We start from the raw sequence: 19,630 nt of genomic DNA, 5'->3' as shown, positions 1-19,630 counted from the left end.
TGCTTGAAAATATCTGCTACCTTTCCCCTTCCTTTTGCCGTATAAAACTCCTGTCCCGGAAGCTGCTTGTAGTCGGCTTTGACGTAGGTTTCGTCGTCCATTACCACACAGTCAAACTTCGTCAGCATCTTCGTGTACACCCTCCGGGATCGCGCTTTGGCCGTCGTATTTTGTTTATCATCGCGATTTTGAGTCACTACCTTCTTGTAAGTCGATAGTCCGGCTCGTTTTTTGGCTCGATGCATGGTTGTAGACGATACACCCAGCTTATTTGCGGCATCTCGGAGAGAGAGGTTAGGGTTTCGCTTGAAACTACCGGCAACTCTCTTTGTCGTCTCAGCGGCTTCCGGTTTTCGATTTTCCCCCGATCCAGACTTCCTGGCTGTCGACAAACGTTCCCCAAACACTTTAATTACATTTGTAACGGTTGATTTGGCAACTTTTAGCGATTTTGCCAGCTTTGCGTGGGAGTAGCTCGGATTTTCGCGATGCGCGAGCAAAATTTTGATACGCTGCTCTTCTTGCTTGGACGGCATTTTGACAACTGAAGAGTGAATTCCAAAATCAAAATAGGAGCAACATTCTACACACACACACACACCTTAAATGCAAAATTGAAAGAAATACGTCAAGTTTATATTGACCAACACAGTGCACTCGCGGTATACAGTGCACTCGCAGTAACGTGAACTAATTAAAACCAAGGGTGTTCACGTTAGCGAACTCCAGCAAATGTCAGAACAAAACATAGCCATATTCGTTAGGTTTACACGTTCTAGCGTGATAGTCTTTAATTTTTGTTATTAGTAATATTAAAAACTTAATTTAATTTCATGAAAAAAAAAATAAAAAAAAGAGATCGGAAAAATATCAGTGGGTATGGAATTATAAAGCAATTTAAACTAATAATAAAAATTGTAGTTGAAATTGTACTTGTCATTGTGAATCTGCTTTTAACGTCAAATGTCATGTTTTTCAGCGTTACGGAATAGTTAGTGTATGAAAAAGCGTGTTCACGTTATGCGGTGTTCACGTTACCGCGAGTGCACTGTATCAAAATTGTGCTATAGGCAAATATTTGATCAAAATGAATGCCAATGTTTTTTTCGAGAGCTTTTTTGAAATAGCTGGATAGAGTTTTTGGAAAACTTATGAACTAGAAATGTCTGCTGGTATGCCTGTGGTGACGGATTCTTTCAAACCGTACCATAATTTACTCACAAGGTAGTTAATTTTTTCCATAAAACAGTTTAGTTTTTTTCTGTGTAACAATTTTCCAAAAAAAAATCTCGAACTAAAAATTACAATGGGTGAGGCAAACTAAAGATTATTGCACAGCAGCCAACAAATGATTCAATATCTCAGATACTTTTTATTATATTCTCCTCCGATATGCCAAATAGAGATTTCGAAATCATTGCCCTCTATTACATAGAGTTGCTATTGACAATAGCAACGAATTACATATTATTGAAATTTAGTTGCAATAAGATATTTGTATTTATGACATATCAAACATGCCTAAGTAAACAAACAAATTTAACAAAGCCAAGTTAACTTTACACCATAAAAAGTCTGAGTTCTGAAAGGCAAACAAAGCATTTGTGAGAACACATTCCAAAGTTTTATCCAAGAAATTTCATTGCAACTTTTGTGTGTTCAAAGTACTCGCGGCACCTTGTAGCAACAAAATCTCATCCAAGGCATCAATGTTAATTATGCGGATTTGTTTCTCCTTCCTCATAGACTAATGAGCTTTTTATGTCATGACTTTTATGACTTTACAACAATTTTGTTTTAAAGTTCACATCCAGAGTTTCTTGCGCCCATATCTAGCTCCATCCCAAATAGCAGATTGGGATGAAACAATTAGCGTGTTTCCCACAATGGTCGTTCTTCTAACAAATACCAGAATTCTAAGGCACTTTAATGGCAAATAGGGGACGGGTAGGTACTTTAATGCCTTATTGACTGATTTAAGAAATGTATACCAAAAGTTGTGGAATTTCTTAAAGTGATTTAGGTGGGCTTGGAAATTTAAGCATTTTTAATGAATATCAAATTTGGTTTGCTTTAAATTTATTCGAGAATTCTCATTTATTTTCAGTTTTCTATTCATTTTATTTTATTTATGTTACTCGTATCTACCACTTATTTATTTTACATATGAAATGTAAATGTTCACAAAACCCTTATTCACCCGTTTGCCTAGGTATAGTAATTAAAGAGTGACTACACACAGAGAAGAAATTGGTTGAAAATCGATTGTACTCCCTCAAAAAAATTGCTTGTGGAACATATACCCCAAACACATTTTGCTCCAAACATATATATTTCCAGTATTGGTCCAAACAAAATATTGTTTGTATTATTTCACCTTAGGGCATACACTGGTAGAAAAAAAAATTTAATGAAATTTTCTTTGTGTGGATATATTTTTAAGGCGCGAATTGGTTACTTCTATTATTTGACTTGCAGCATACTATCTAGGTCTCTCTTTCTAAACACATATATGTTTATAGGCTACTTCTAAATTAATATATGTTTACATCTATTATATTTACAAATAGTTTATGTCCCAAACATGATATATTGTAACATATTAACATATATGTCCTAAACATGTTATGCTGGTTTATGAACATAAAGGGTGATACGGTCAAAATTACGGTCAATGGAAAATGCGTGTAAATCGGTGAAATCGTTTATTTAAAAAATCAAATTAAATTTCTTTTTCAAGTTCAATTAGAATAAAATTCAGGAAAAATATTCAGTTAGGCTTTCGCTTTTCCAAATCCGAATTGCCGGGCCTCACGCTTGACACTTGCCATCAGATTTTGTACAGCCACCTTGTCCACCTTCTTCGCCGCAGAAAGCCAGTTTGCCTTGCACTGCTGCTCGTCCTTAGCAGTTTTTTTGGTCTTCTTTAGGTTCCGCTTGACAATAGCCCAGTATTTCTCAATTGGACGGAGCTCTGGCGTCTTGGGAGTGTTCTTGTCCTTGGGAACCACCTGCACGTTGTTGGCGGCGTACCACTCCATGGCCTTTTTACCGTAATGGCAAGATGCCAAATCCGGCCAAAACAGTACGGAACAACCGTGTTTCTTCAGGAAAGGCAGCAGACGTTTATTCAAACACTCTTTCACGTAAATTTCTTGGTTGACAGTCACGGAAGCTATGAAAATGCTGCTTTTCAAGCCACAGGTACAGATGGCTTGCCAAACCAGATATTTCTTTGCGAACTTTGACAGTTTTATGTGCTTGAAAATATCTGCTACCTTTCCCCTTCCTTTTGACGTATAAATCTCCTGTCCCTGAAGCTGCTTGTAGTCGGCTTTGACGTAGGTTTCGTCGTCCATTACCACGCAGTCAAACTTTGTCAGCATCGTCGTGTACAGCCTCCTGGATCGCGCTTTGGCCGTCGTATTTTGTTTATCATCGCGATTTGGAGTCACTACCTTCTTGTAAGTCGATAGTCCGGCTCGTTTTTTGGCTCGATGCACGGTTGTAGACGATACACCCAGCTTATTTGCGGCATCTCGGAGAGAGAGGTTAGGTTTTCCGGTTTTCGATTTCCCCCGATCCAGACTTCCTAGCTGTCCACAAACGTTCCCCAAACACTTTAATTACATTTGTAACGGTTGATTTGGCAACTTTTAGCGATTTTGCCAGCTTTGCGTGCGAGTAGCTCGGATTTTCGCGATGCGCGAGCAAAATTTTGATACGCTGCTCTTCTTGCTTGGACGGCATTTTGACAACTGATGAGTGAATTCCAAAACCAAAATAGGAGCAACATTCTACACACACACACACACACACCTTCAAAATGAGGGGTGTTCAAGTGTTTTAAATGCAAAATTGAAAGAAATAAGTCAAGTTTATATTGACCAAATTTTGACCGTATCACCCTTTATGAAAAATTCTACATTTACTACTAAATATCAGCAGACTGTGAGTATTATTGCCAAATACAGCATGCCTTCTCTTAGATGTTGCCAACATTTGCAATAACTACATAGTGTGGCGTAGGGTATAACAACTGCAATTCCTATTCTATTCGGACGAAAAAGACTGTTTTTCATATGTTTGGGTGTAAAAATTATATGTTTGGAACTCAAATTTTTAACACAATATTTTTAAGTGCAAGCATATAATGTTCATAAACTAGCATAACATGTTTGGGACATATATGTTAATATGTTAGAACATATTATGTTTGGGACATAAAATGTTTGTAAATATAATATGCTTAGATGCAAACATATATTAATTTGGAAATAGACTATAAACATATATGTGTTTAGAAAGAGAGACCTAGAGAGTATGCTGCAAGTAAAATAATGGAAGTAACCAATTGGCACCTTGAAAATATATCCATACAAAGAAAATTTCATTAAAATTTTTTACTACCAGTGTATGCCTTAAGGTGAAGCATAATATTTTTGATTAATACAAACAATATTTTGTTTGGACCAATCCTGAATTTATATATATGCTTGAAGCAAAATGTGTTAAAATTTTTTACTACCAGTGTATGCCTTAAGGTGAAGCATAATATTTTTGATTAATACAAACAATATTTTGTTTGGACCAATCCTGAATTTATATATATGCTTGAAGCAAAATGTGTTAAAATTTTGTTAAAAAATTTTACTACCAGTATATGCCTTAAGGTGAAGCATAATATTTTTGATTAATACCAACAATATTTTGTTTGGACCAATCCTGAAAATATATATGCTTGAAGTAAAATGTGTTTGGGAGTATATGTTACAGAAGCGATTTTTTTGAGGGTGTACGAATCAGGAAAAAGCGTATCCTGAACTGTTAAGGATCAACTGCAGATCGTGAGCTAATTTTATGTAGTCCTAGAAAAGTTTACATATTTTTAAAGAAATTGTATTTTCGTTAAACTATCGTAAAATATGCATATATGAGCTTTTCGTAATTAAAAGTATTTGTTAATTTTCAAGAAGATTTTTTCGGTGTTGTTTATAAACAAAAACATGAACCATATTTACTTAACAACTAAAAAATCAGGTTGTATACATTTTTGTAAGACGGTGCATATGCTATAAATCGATTATGATGGCAGAATCCAATATCTAAATCATTAGTATAAAGATAAAATCTTTTGAACCGTGCAATTTTATTTTTTGAATGTATCATATAATCTATCTATTCCCCTTTAATGAATTTCGGATGCGTTTTCAAATTCAATGTTCATACTATTCGAAAAAATTTTTTGTTTCCATTTCCATTGCTCAATTTTTCCTAGATATTTTTATTGTTTATTTCTGGTGCAAAAATTCTGTTTTCACTTTATTTTTGTGGTTTGAATAGCACAGGTGTTCAATCCTGATTCAAATAAAACAATAAATATGTGTTTTCTATTCTAACTAGTTCCTACAATCATATCGCATGAGTGAATTCCATAGCAATAAAGTCTTCCGTTTTCCATTGTATTCCACAAATCAGAGTAAAATCTGATTAAAAGATTTCTATCTTTAGTACCAAAGTGATTGTGGGACAAAAAACCCTGGTGTCAGCGTATAGCACCCCACCGCTTCACCCATTAACTATAGCCCTGCAAGCAATTGGGTGTTTGTTTTATCGTCTTTCGCCAAAATGTCACTATTTCGGATAGCCAGGAGGTTTTCTAGTAGTAAAATCTCAAGCACAGCAACAATAAGGATAACTATCACGTGGGGTGTTTCCGTTTCGAAACAAATTCGACACTAACAGCGATCAAAAGTCTAAATATAAACTCCTTACGTCGGCGTAGCTAAATTTTCAATGAAACTTCTTTGAGAGTACATATATGTAAAAAGCCACTATCAACCAACAACACTGAAAAAAAAGCATGCCCGTTTCCAAAAATTTTGTCTTTACTTTAAAAAATTTGGTATTGATTCCGAGCCAAAGAAGCGGTGAATACAAGTAAGGATACTTTTAAGACGCAATTCTCTTTTAAATTTAGGTTTTGTGTACTTGCTTCTAGGAAGCATATTTTAATTTTTCGCTTTTTCAGCTTTTTTTCTTCATATGCTATAAAAGTCCTTTAAAAATGAGTTAACGATAACTTTATTTTCCAAATTAAGACTCGATTTCCAGTAGAAATTATGGTATGTTTCAAGTAAACAACGTCTTTAAAATAAAGTATTGAAAAACATGTCCTATATTTGAACGATTTTTTGCTTTGTAGTGAAGATGCAAAAAGACAACAAATTTAAAGACAATTTCATTAAATTTAAAGAATTTTTCTAAATTATTAAAGTCAAGTTGGCCTTAGCCCAAACATTTTTTCTTTCATGTTATGATACCCATTTTTAAGTGAAATCGCTTAATTATAAGGACAATACGACTTCATTGAAAAGTTTATCGACTTTTGGACAAGAAAAAACTTTTTATTAAAGAAATGCGTCTTCTATGCTAAGCAAAATTTGCATTCGTATTTTAAAGACATGAAATCTTTGACCTCACGACAATATTTTTTTCAGTGAAACGTGGGTAGCACAGAGCCAGAGCCTCTGACATGAAAACGAAAGGTTCCGAGTTCAACGCTCGGTGCGATCATCATTTTTATTTTTTAATAGCTATCGCTTTTTTATACCCTCCACCACCGTGGTGCAATGGTTAGCATGCCCGCCTTGCATACACAAGGTCGTGAGTCCGATTCCTGCTTCGACCGAACACCAAAAAGTTTTTCAGCGGTGGATTATCCCACCTCAGTAATGCTGTTGACATTTCTGAGGGTTTCACAGCTTCTCTAAGTGGTTTCACTGCAATATGGAACGCCGTTCGGACTCGGCTATAAAAAGGAGGCCCCTTGTCATTGAGCTTAACATGGAATCGGGCAGCACTCAATGATAAGAGAGAAGTTCACCAATGTTGTATCACAATGGACTGAATAGTCTAAGTGAGCCTGATACATCGGGCTGCCACCTAACCTAACCTACCCTCCATCATAGTATGGGGGTATACAACTTTGTCATTCCGTTTGTAACACATCGAAATATTGCTTTAAGACCCCATAAAGTATATATATTCTGGGTCGTGGTGAAATTTTGAGTCGATCTGAGCATGTCCGTCCGATATGAACCTAGTTAGGCATGGTTTTTATTTATTTATTTAGAATTTAACATTAGTTATGAAATATTACAATATTTTGTACTTCAGCGCCCTTTAGGCTTTGTTTGAGGTTATCTGGCATTACAATTCAAATGAGCAAAATAGTAGTGTAAAAAAAATCAAGAAAGGAAAAAAACAAGGTTTTAAAAAAGAGAATTTATATAAAAACAAGTAAGGAAAGTCTAAAGTCGGGCGGGGTCGACTATATTATACCCTGCACCACTTTGTAGATCTAAATTTTCGATACCATATCACATCCGCCAAATGTGTTGGGGGCTATATACAAAGGTTTGTCCCAAATACATACAATTAAATATCACTCGATTTGGACAGAATTTGATAGACTTCTACAAAATCTATAGACTCAAAATTTAAGATGGCTAATGCACTAGGGTGGAACACAATTTTATTAAAAAAAATATGGGAAACATTTAAATCTGAAGCAATTTTAAGGAAACTTCGCAAAAGTTTATTTATGATTTATCGCTCGATATATATGTATTAGGTTAGGTTAGGTTAGGTTAGGTGGCAGCCCGATATTTCAGGCTCACTTAGACTATTCAGTCCATTGTGATACCACATTGGTGAACTTCTCTCTTATCACTGAGTGCTGCCCGATTCCATGTTAAGCTCAATGACAAGGGACCTCCTTTTTATAGCCGAGTCCGAACGGCGTTCCACATTGCAGTGAAACCACTTAGAGAAGCTTTGAAACCCTCAGAAATGTCACCTGCATTACTAAGGTGGGATAATCCACCGCTGAAAAACTTTTTGGTGTTCGGTCGAAGCAGGAATCGAAGTTTAGGAAAATTAAAGTCATTTTTACAACTTTTAGACTAAGCAGTGGCGATTTTACAAGGAAAATGTTGGTCGAAATCAGAAAACCATATGTATGGGAGTTAAATCTAAATCTGAACCGATGTCAACCAAATATGGCACGCATAGCTACAATGCTAATTCTACTCCCTGTGCAAAATTTCAACTAAATCGGAGTTAAAAATTGGCCTCTGTGGTCATGTGAGTGTAAATCGGGCGAAAGCTATATATGGGAGATATATCCAAATCTGAACCGATTTCAACCAAATTTGGCACGTATAGCTACAATGCTAATTCTACTCCCTTTGCAAAAATTCAACTAAATCGGAGCAAAAACTTGGCCTCTGTGGGCAAATGAGTGTAAATCGGTCGAAAGCTATATATGGGAGCTATATCTAAATCTGAACCGATTTGGCTGATATTTTGCAAGTTTTTCGAGACTCATAAAATATTTGGATGTACGGAATTTGAGGAAGATCGGTTGATATAAACGCCAATTATGACCAGATCGGTGAAAAATATATATGACAGCTATATCTAAATCTGAACCGATTTTTTCCAAAATCAATAGGGATCGTCTTTGAGCCGAAACAGGACCCTATACCAAATTGTAGGACAATCGGACTAAAACTGCGAGCTGTACTTTGCACACAAATATACATCAACAGACAGACAGACAGACGGACAGACAGACGGACATCGCTAAATCGACTCAGAATTTAATTCTAAGACGATCGGTATACTAAACGATGGGTCTATGGCCACTATTTCTTGGCGTTACATACAAATGCACAAACTTATTATACCCTGTACCACAGTAGTGGTGAAGGGTATAAAAAGATAAACTTTAAATTTATAATTGTATATAGAAACTCAGTTTATAAGACAAGCATTTCAATATTTTGACAAAGATACTCTTTTAACTTTGGCTTGAAAATTGATATAGATCGGATTTCCTTTAAGTATTGTGGCATATTGTTATATTCTGTACTACCCATATATTGAATACGTTGTTTCGTCATCTCCAATCGACATCTCGCAACTTCCAAATTTGTACTATTTCTTGTACTGAAACGGTGTTGGAGAGTACAAAATCTAATATTATGGTGACCAATATTGTGTAAAACTTTATACATGTATACTAATAATTGCATCATGTGCATACCATAGACTGGTAAAATATTCTTGCCAACATCTTTATAAAAAGAAAGTGTGGAGTACATGTGTGGTAAATTGTAAATTATTTTCAGAGCTCTATTCTGGAGTGTTTGCAATGATTGTAAGTCTTGATTTCGTCTACAACCATATAAAAGTACCAAATAGTTCAAATTACTTTGAATGAGTGACTGAAAAAGTAAAGATTTACATTCGATATTCAGTTTGTTCTTTAGTTTGTACATGATGCCAATAACAGGAGATATCTTTGAGCGGAGTTGCTCAATGTGCAGCTTTCAGTTTAAGTTCTGCTGCAATATTACGCCCAAATATTTTACGCTCATTTCTTCAAAAATTTCACTACCATCTACAAATATAGAATGATTTATATCAAAACAAGAATGCGGCCTAAATCGTACATATTTCGTTTTATTCGCATTTAATACAAGCCTATTAATGTGCGAATACTCAGCTATAAGCGCTGCATCCCTCTCTATGATAGTTTTCAAGAAAAGTCTCTCCTTATAAGGGTAAAGGGTAAGGGTAACGAATTAGTTGAAATTTGGTACATTGTGCTAGTATATGGCCGTTAAAAACCATTCCTAACTAGGTCCATATCGGTCTATAGTTATATATAGCCCTCAGATAAATCGATCCCCAATCACACAAAAATTGTTCCATAAATATCAAGTTCATAATTGTATATAGCCCCCATATAAGCGACCCCAATATTTCAATTCTGGCTCTCTACGTACCGTGCAAAAGTCCATATCGATTCGTAATTATTTGTAGACTTTTTTGTACCTACCTTTTTTGTCTAATACATATATACCACGTATGGACTAACTCACAATTTAGAAAACGAGTAATTCGATTGTGGATGATAGTCTTTCGTAGAAGTTTCTACGCAATCCATGGTGGAGCGTACATAAGACTCGGCCTGGCCGAACATTCGGCCGTATATACTTGTTTGACTTCTTTTAGTCACTGGTTCGATTCTCCGAGGGCGCTATCGCATATTGGGACATTTGTTCCCGAACGGGGACACTAATTCGATAAGAAAGTTTTATCTTCCAAGGCGAAACTACTTCGATACACTTTCGATAGAAAATGTTTGCAAGGACCAGACCGACTATTAAGTCGGGGGATGTGTGAAATTTTCCGCCACAACTAATATGGGGTATTTTGCTTCGGTACACATATAAACAGTGTTTGTTGGGACAAAGGAAATGAATTTTGCCGGCCATAGAGATGTGTGTTTACCAACCGACATAACACCCACAAGATTTGTTTGTTTGATTGTGTGTGTTTTTCAACTATAAAAAGAGCTTTGGTCTCATTCAGTGATGATACGATATTATTTTCTTCTAAATCCTGGCATCACACTTTGGCCAAAGAGGGATGATATTTATTTGGCTTACAACAAATGATGGGATATTTCATTCAGGTTGTACAGTGTCTACCATCGAACATGATTGTTGCGAACCGAATACTTGTCATATTGCTCGATAGAGTTGCCGTGTTTTTTGTTTGTAAATGAGAAAATAACCAAGTCGCTTGAAACTCGGTTGTCGAAGTAGATTTATGTACTCTAACAATGACTCATGAAATGAGTCGTATAAGTCCATTAAGTCACCTATAATTTGATGTCAATAGAAAATATAAAAAAATCTATTTCATTGAATTTTAATTGAAAGAAATTGTGACATTAATAAAAAATAAAAAAGAGAGAAGGGGAAGATAAATATCTATTCATTTTTTGAATACCTGACAAATGCGAATAAATCTATATATATAGTAGATTTAGATTTATTACATTTACTTTAAACTTTTGAAATTGGAAGCTGTAATTGTCAACAAGCGCTTGTCGACCCAGCGAATGGATTAAATGTTTGTGAGTACTACGAGTTTTAACTATTAATTTTCCTACACTATATATAAGATTTTATTAAATGTAATTTGTTTTATGGTAATTATAATTTATTATGGTAATTGATACCATAATAAACTATAAAAATAAAAGCGGACTCGGATCTAACATCCTTGGTAAAAGAGCATGGCCAGAACATATGGTACCAAAGGTTACAGTGGTTCTATGTCCTTTTGTTTTTAAAGGTGCACCCAGATAAGGGATATGATCATCTCAAACATGTTTTAAGAGCAACATGTTATTTTTGTACGAGAAACATGTAACATTTTTATCGCAACCATGTTATTTTCTCAGAAATTATGTATCTGATTTCGCCAGCCATGTAGATTTTTGGCGAGAAAACAACATTTTTGCGACAAACAGGTTCCATGTTCTCCGACAAACAGGTTCCTTGTTCTTCTCTGCGTGTGAGTACTATGTTCGGGTTTTCCACCAAAACTCTCAATTAATTTATCTTAAATTTAAAAATGCAATATGTCAGTTGAGTTAAAGACGATTTCTTTAAATTAAAAATGTTTTTCTTTATTTTAAGGAAAATTTGCCTTACTTCAAAGATCTACAACTTCAGTATAGAGACGGAAAATTTCAAGATGTGTGTCCTAAATTTAATGAAAAGAAATTTTGCATAATCTTCCATATTAGGTCAATATTTTTTTCAGTGTAGTCACAAAACGTCATCATCTGAATGCAGCGATCAAGAATGGAAAGCCGAAATATGTATAACACTATATAGCAATTATTAGAGATATTTTGCTTCATCGACCTTAATATGTTTGATTAAAATGTGATTAATTTTCACATTAAAATGTCGATGTTTTCAACATGCCACCTAGAGGCTAAAACAATTACAAAACAAGAAACATTTCATTGTATGCAGTCAATTTCATAGAAGTGCTGAAAATATAACGATTAGTACAATAAGTTGCAAAGAAAAGAAACTGTTTTGTCCAGTAGAGGTAACTCTGTTATTTGTATGAAGTAGCAAGAGCCCAACAAGCAAAGACAATAAACTCTAGGAAGATATGAAATTGGCTACTGAGGAGATCAAACCATTTACCGTGTTAGTTTCATACTCGAACCAAACGCGTATACGACAAGTATTGACATAGCATTAAAATGCAAATAAAAATAAATTAAGTGCACGAAATAAATTTCCATAAAGGGGAAAATGTAATTTTTTTGTTGTAGCCTAAAATTTAACATTGTTTCATTAAAAAAATTAAGTTTTTCATTTAAAAAATAAAAACGAAAAATAAATAAAACATTACAAACATGTATGGAACTAACATGGTAAATGCAACATTTGGTATGACGCAAGCCAATTTCCTATCTTCCTCAAGTTTATTGTCTTTGCCAACAAGTGACAATGTTTTGATTGTTTTCAGTAGGGCCGAACAAGAAATGAAACCAGTTGGAATTACAACGTCGTCCGTTTGAGACCTATACCTTCATGAAATGGTGAAATAGTTCCCGAGAAAACGGATAATAAAAATTTGAAATTTTACAGTTACAAGGGTTTACAATAAAGCAGTAATCGAAATATCAGTGAAAATGAGTGCAAATATGTTGAGTTAGTGAATAAATAAATAAAAATGTCCACCCAAAGGAAATTATGTCCAAGAAATAATAGAAAAGGCGTATATTGCCTAATTATTTTCACTCCACACAAAAAAATGTTCTTTGGAAAAATTCATAAAATTTGTTAATTAGTACATCAAGAGTTCGTATTAGATGCAACAAAATATATTACAAGTATATTAGATAGTGATTTGTGCGATGCGATTAACTACTTTCAAAGGGCGAAACATTAACCCCAAAGACACAGAAGTGAAGTGTAAATTAGCTACATGCCTACTTAGTTGCTTTTGGTGATAAATCAAAGCTAATCATAAAGATGTGACTCAAGGACATTATACTCTTATTACATGTGATACACATAGAGAACATTTCATAAATATGTGGTAAGGTGTGGAGACAACTAAAAGCTACACATAAAAACGTATATTTTTGATTTCAATAACTAAATTGGTTTATACATTTAATATTTACTTCAGCCAAGAAAATGAGTGTTAATAATAAAATAATAAATTAATTTATTAAACTAATTTAATTAATAAGAAGAATTGCAACAGGGACGGAATCGACTAACCTAATTCAATCCTACCCAAAAAAAGAAATAAAAAAAAATTTAGGTTTATTTTAAGAAAGTTTGAACTAAAACATATTACAAGTGACAAATGAGTAATGCATTAAACACAAGTATTTCCAAAAGTGTAAAAAGTTCAAGACAGATATAATTTGGGTGAAACTTATTCATTTTAGTTAATAATTGTCTTTTGTGTGAGAAATTCGAATTTGGTAAATTTGTGTATTTGTTTGTTTCTTATTTTGAGTTCATGCCGTTAGGGTAAGGAAACATTTATTAAAATCAATAAATTTTTCCCGCATGGAAAATTTATCTACAATCTATTAATTTTTATGAACCAAAATAAAGTTGAATTGACTTTGGAAATTTTTATTGACTGTGTTTTTTTTTTGTGAATGTTACATTTTAAAAATACTTGTAAAATGTGAAGAAGAGGTAATTTGTAAACATTATTGATTATTTTAAGTTTGAAATGAAAAGTTTTTACATGTAAACTTGGACTGTAAAAAATGACTTTTTAAAGAGCCATAGGAAATTAACACAGAACACACACACACAAAATTGAGTATAAAATGTTTATTTGAATCGATAGTACTGTTTGATGAATATTTCATGCAAATGCTGACCGCGACTGTGCTTCAAATGTCCATCCGCTTAGTTCAATTTTGACATACTCTTTGCAACGTTTCGGTCGGTACACGCACAGAAAAAACCTGTTTGGACATGGTTGCCGCATCCATTTAATGCTTATCTAGAGTATGCAATTGTCGCGAAAACCATATATTTTGTCTTTGTAAAAATAATTTTCGAGCATAGAAAAATGTATGCTGGCAATAAGCATTTAAATGGTTCTCAAATACCGCAAACATGTTCTATTATTTAAATGATCGATTCTGAGACCATTACATGTTCGGGACAATCATGTACCTGACCATTCAATTTTTTTTTTTACTTTTTTGCAGGGAAAAAATATTTTTATAGGTTACGTATAGACATGTCTAGAACCATTACATGGCCATAAAGACCATGTACATCGTTTTCGTGACCATTTAGGTTAGGTTAGCGAAAAGAATTTTATAAAAACATTGAGCAGGTACACACGATTTTCATTTTGTGCATCAGTAGTGTGTTGATTGTTTCTTGGAATGGACGGAGAATACGGAATTGCTTGGTTTTGTGTTAATTTATTTATTCAGAAGTGGCACGTGGGTTTATGTCAACACAAGAAAGGAAAGTGTAATTTACCTGTTTTTTGTTCTACATATTGATATATGGTATAATTTATTTTTATTTGCAGTTACATGATGTCTGCGTTGGTACATTTAATGGGTACGAAGTAAAAATTCAATGATTACTTATTGTTGAAATTGAACCACAATAGAGTGTGTAAAAATATGTGATGTTTGCTTGCACGATATTATAAATACAAATAAACAATGAATTAGTTTATAAATAAATAAAAACAAATAAATAAAGTTAATTTTGTGTATATTTCTCAAGTGGCGTCCTTTTTTCAACAACGAAAAATGTTTTTTCATAAAGATCAAAACATTTTAGGTGGTGACAATGTTCTTTTAACTGGAAGAAAACCATTTTTGACGAATAACATAACATTTTATATCGTGGCCATTGTCTTTTGATTCAAACAAAATTCTTTTTATCAATATAATAACATTTTAGATGAGGGAAGCTTTATTTTTCTTTGAACTATGTTCACATGGTTGCAGGTGAACATGTTAGGTAAGGTTAGGTTATGTGGCAGCCCGATGTATCAGGCTCACTTAGACTATTCAGTCCATTGTGATACCACAGTGGTGAACTTCTCTCTTATCACTGAGTGCTGCCCGATTCCATGTTAAGCTCAATGACAAGTGAACATGTTAAATGGTCGCCGCAAAAATAGTTCCTATCATATTATTTTGCTCTTCGCATATGATTGTGACAATCATGTTTCTTCTCTGCGTGTATCTCATGAATAAATGCTTCAATGATGTCTTCTAATGTGTCAATTGAAGCGGCCTTGTTTGTATAGGGATGAGCTTTAACATAGTCCTACAAAAGTGGCTAATTAACCACGATCTAAGGGGCCAATTAACCGGTTCCGATCGTGAAATGGAATGTGCACCAAACCCGCCTCTCAATAATTCGAGGTGGATCTGATATAATTCACCATTTCAAGATCCAAAAAAACTATTCATATTTTTTTAGTTTTGTTAATTTTTTGCTGAGATACTTAAAAATATGGGAAATTGGGGGATCTTGGATAAATATGAAGGTGTTATTTTCCATCTTATAAAATGCCACTTGGATATGATACGACATAATCATTAAATGTCGCAAAACTTATCCGATCCTTACTAAACATGGTAACTTATATGCCTATTTTATAATCGTAAAATTTTTTAAACTCAGTACACATACATATTGTCGGCACATATCTCGCAAATGCAAAGTATGCGTTATATGGCTTAAAATATGTGACAGAATCTTATTTTGAATGGTTCCTTTTTAAATAGGAATACACCACAAACTGAGAATATCAATTTTGTTTGCGTCGAAGGATGCTTTCTTCCCATACATTGTCTCCTTGCTATAAAATCTTAACGACATAAACAAGTACCTCGTATCTTAAAATGGTTTACTACTGGTCCTTTTATCGATTCTGCGATAAAAGAAATATGAAAAAACTACTCTAAACATTTAAAATCATCGATTTTATGGGACTAATTTAAAGCTTTTATGATTACGTTGTGATATCTTGTGGTGGCTAAGGTAGAACATTGCGAATAGTCAATAGACTTACCTTAAGTGTGCACCACATATATGTAACGGAAGGACATACATGAAGGTTTTAGTACACTGAAAAAAATATTTTCTACTGGAAGTCGAGTCTTAATTTTGCAAATAAAGTTGTCGTTAACTAGTTTTAAAGGACTTTGATAGCATATGAAGAAAAAAAGCTGAAAAAGCGAAAAATTAAAATGTGGAAGCACATACACAAAACCCAAATTTAAAAGAGAATTGTGTCCCAAAAGTATCCCTACTTGTATTCTCCGCTTCTTTGGCTCGGAATCAATACTAAAATTTTTAAAGTACAGGCAAATTCTTTGGAACCGGGCATGCTTTTTTTTTTCAGTGTATATAATAAAAATCCCTCTGTTTGTTAATGTAGAAGATTGTTTTGTAAAAGTAAAGTTTCAGCAGTTTTTGTCCATGTTTCGAGGACCATCGATAAATAGTATTCAATGGAAACTGAATTGTATAAAAACATTTATGACTCACTATCTCACTATGAAAAGGCCACACTTCCGGATCCCAGAATAATATTTTCATTGCATTTTTGGTTAAACTTTGTTTTGGTGGGATGCTATTTGAAAGAAGAGCGTTCGTGTGACCGCAGAGTGAACGAACTCGTTTTCTTTATTGTCGATGAATAGGAAAATGTGTTGTTTTTAGCACACTTAGCAGTGCTGCCGCTAGTGAAAAATTGAGTGAAGTAGATTTTGGGAAAAAGTGGAGTAGATTGAATAAAATTGAAGTAGCATACATTTTTGAAAATAAAACAATAGAATTCATTTTATTATACCCTCCACCATAGGAAGGGGGTTTATTAACACATCGAAATATTGCTCTAAGACCCCATAAAATATATATTTTCTGGGTCGTGGTGAAATTCTGGGTCGATCTGAGCATGTCCGTCCGTCTGTTGAAATCACGCTAACTTCCGAACGAAAGAAGCTATCGACTTGAAACTTGGCACAAGTATTTGTTACTGATGTAGGTCGGATGGTATTGCAAATGGACCATATCGGTCCACTTTTACGTATAGCCCCCATATAAACGGACCCCCAAATTTGGCTTGGCGGGGACTCTAAGAGAAGCAAATTTCATCCGATCCAGCTGAAATTTGGTACATGGTTTCAGCATATGATCTCTATCAACCATGCAAAAATTGGTCCACATCGGTCCATAATTATATATAGCCCCCATATAAACTGATCCCCCGATTTGGCTTGCGAAGCCTCTAAGAGAACCAAGTTTCATCCGATCCGGCTGAAATTCGGTACATGGTGTATGTATATGGTCTCTAACAACTATGCAAAAATTGGTCCACATCGGTTAATAATTCAATGATTAAAACCGCTATGTTCATCGTAATTAAAGGAATAGGAAAAACAATTAGGTAATATGGGGAAAAATTTTAAAATTTGAAGCAGAACAAAAAGTGAAGCAGATTTTTGGAAGAAGGAGTGACGAAGTAAATTTTGTGAAAATGAAGCAAAATACTTCGATTGAAGTAGTAGCGGCAGCACTGACACTTAGGCAGCATTAAATGTCACTCTTAAATATTGATAGTGGATTAAAGGAATTGACAACGAAAATATATAGTTTATACACTGTGGTGGTCAGCATTGAAATTCTGAGCGATTATAGTAAAAGTTCAGTGAAGGAAATGTTTTCGTATCTCAAAAGCAATTAGAATAATTAGGTAGGTGGTCCCTAATTAGGTAATTGGCCTCACTCAGTGGTACCGTTGTGTAAAGTATCACTTGTTTCGAACGATGATACTTTTGTGCCGCTAAGTTTAGGTTAGATATAGTGGCAGCCCGATATTTCAGGCTCACTTAGACTATTCAGTCCATTGTGATACCACAATGGTGAACTTCTCTCTTACCATTGAGTGCCACCCGATATTCAATAGGTTTTTGTGATCTTTTTATATATATATTTATTTATCCTGCACAACAAGACTTACGACTTTTTTACTGTACAGGAATTTTGGTTAAAAGGTATTTCCTCTTAGTGATTTAGTGCTCCTCTCTAAAGATAATCAGTTTAAATGGTACGGTTTCCGAAGTTAAATTTGAGATTTATTTTTTAGATTTAGAATTTAGATATGTTGGCAATGTTTTTGTTTTAATTACTAGAGGGAATTTCTGAGGGAATGTGCTTAATCAAGAAAATCGTAAAAAATACAAACTGAATTTTGATTAGCATAGAAATTCATATTTCCTTGTCCAAACGTTGATAATCATTTCATTGAAGTCATTTTGTCCTTATAGTTAAGTAATTCAACCTAAAATCGGGTATCCTAAAATGGAAGAACATTTTGTTTGACTAAAGCCAACTTTAAGAAATCTGAAAAATCTTCAAAATTAATGAAATCGTTATAAAATTTGTTGAGTTTTTGCATCTTTACTACAAAGCAAGAAAGCGTTTAAAAACGTGAGATTTTTTTAATACTTTATTTTAAAGACTTTTTACTTGAAACAAAGCATAATTTGTACTGGAAGTCGAGTCCGAAATTTAAGTTGTCGTTAACATGATTTTAAAGTACACGAAGAAAAAAATTGAAAAACAAACAAATTAAAATTTTGTTTCCTAGAATTAAGTACGCAAAACTTAAATTTAAAAGCGAATTGTGTCATAAATTGGCCTTTACTTCAATTCTCCGATTCTGGGGCTCGAAATCTATATACCAAAAAACACAGTAGATCATTCTTACTGTTTTTGGAGAATCGCATTGTCTTCTGCTTTAGTTCATATGTGTACGGTTATTGAACTTTATACCCACGTTTAGTTCATAAAATGTCTGAAACCTAAAAAAAGGAAAATTTCATTGGGCTGTGGAAAATTTCAAAAACAAAAATTAAATTTAACTACAAACAAATATTTTTATGCAGATTTTAATCTGAGTTCCTTCTTAACAGTATATCGTTCAATATACCGTTAAGACCTATTCGTAATTTTGAACTGCTTCGCATTCATTACTTTCGTACAAGCTTTGAAAATCACGATCCTGTTGGCCGATTATGCATTGAATTTAATAAATACTATAAACCTAAAGGAAAATATAACATTATTATTAAATACTTAGGCATAAGATACCCTTTTGTATATATTGTAGTATAGTATTGTTCGTCTGTAAGGATTACTCCATAGATGAATAAAAAACAAAATAACAAGTATATACAGCCGTAAGTTCGGCCAGGCCGAATCTTATGTACCCTCCACCATGGATTGCGTAGAAACTTCTACGAAAGACTGCCATCCACAAATTTCAACCCACATGGTTGTTAATATCATATACTACCACCACTTACCAAATTTCAACCAGATCGGATGAATTTTGCTTCTCCAAAAGGCACCGGAGGTCAAATCTGGGGATCGGTTTAATATGGGAGCTATATATAATTATGAACTGATAGGAACCAATTCCTGCATGGTTGTTGGATACCATATACTAACATCACGTACCAAATTTCAACCGAATGGGAAGAATTTTGCTCTCCCAAGGTGCTCCGGAGGTCAAATCTGGGGATCGGTTTATATAGGGCCTATATATAATTATGAACCGATATCGACCAAGTTTTGCATGGGTGTTTGAGGCCATATATTAACATCACGTACCAAATTTCAACTGAATCAAATGAATTTTGGTCTTCCAAGAG

At 34.0% G+C, this 19,630-nt stretch overlaps 1 protein-coding gene across 1 annotated transcript in view; it reads left to right on the top strand.

Annotated features, from left to right (window-relative positions):
* Nucleotides 1–19,630, top strand: part of Lkr (Leucokinin receptor) — a 74,917-nt gene that overhangs the window by 6,976 nt on the left and 48,311 nt on the right. The window lies entirely within an intron of this gene.

The sequence above is a fragment of the Haematobia irritans genome, chromosome 4 (assembly GCF_050003625.1).
Source record: "Haematobia irritans isolate KBUSLIRL chromosome 4, ASM5000362v1, whole genome shotgun sequence".
NCBI lineage: Eukaryota > Metazoa > Arthropoda > Insecta > Diptera > Muscidae > Haematobia > Haematobia irritans.
The sequence above is the reverse complement of the archived record's forward strand: the minus strand, read 5'-3'. Positions and strand labels throughout refer to the sequence as shown.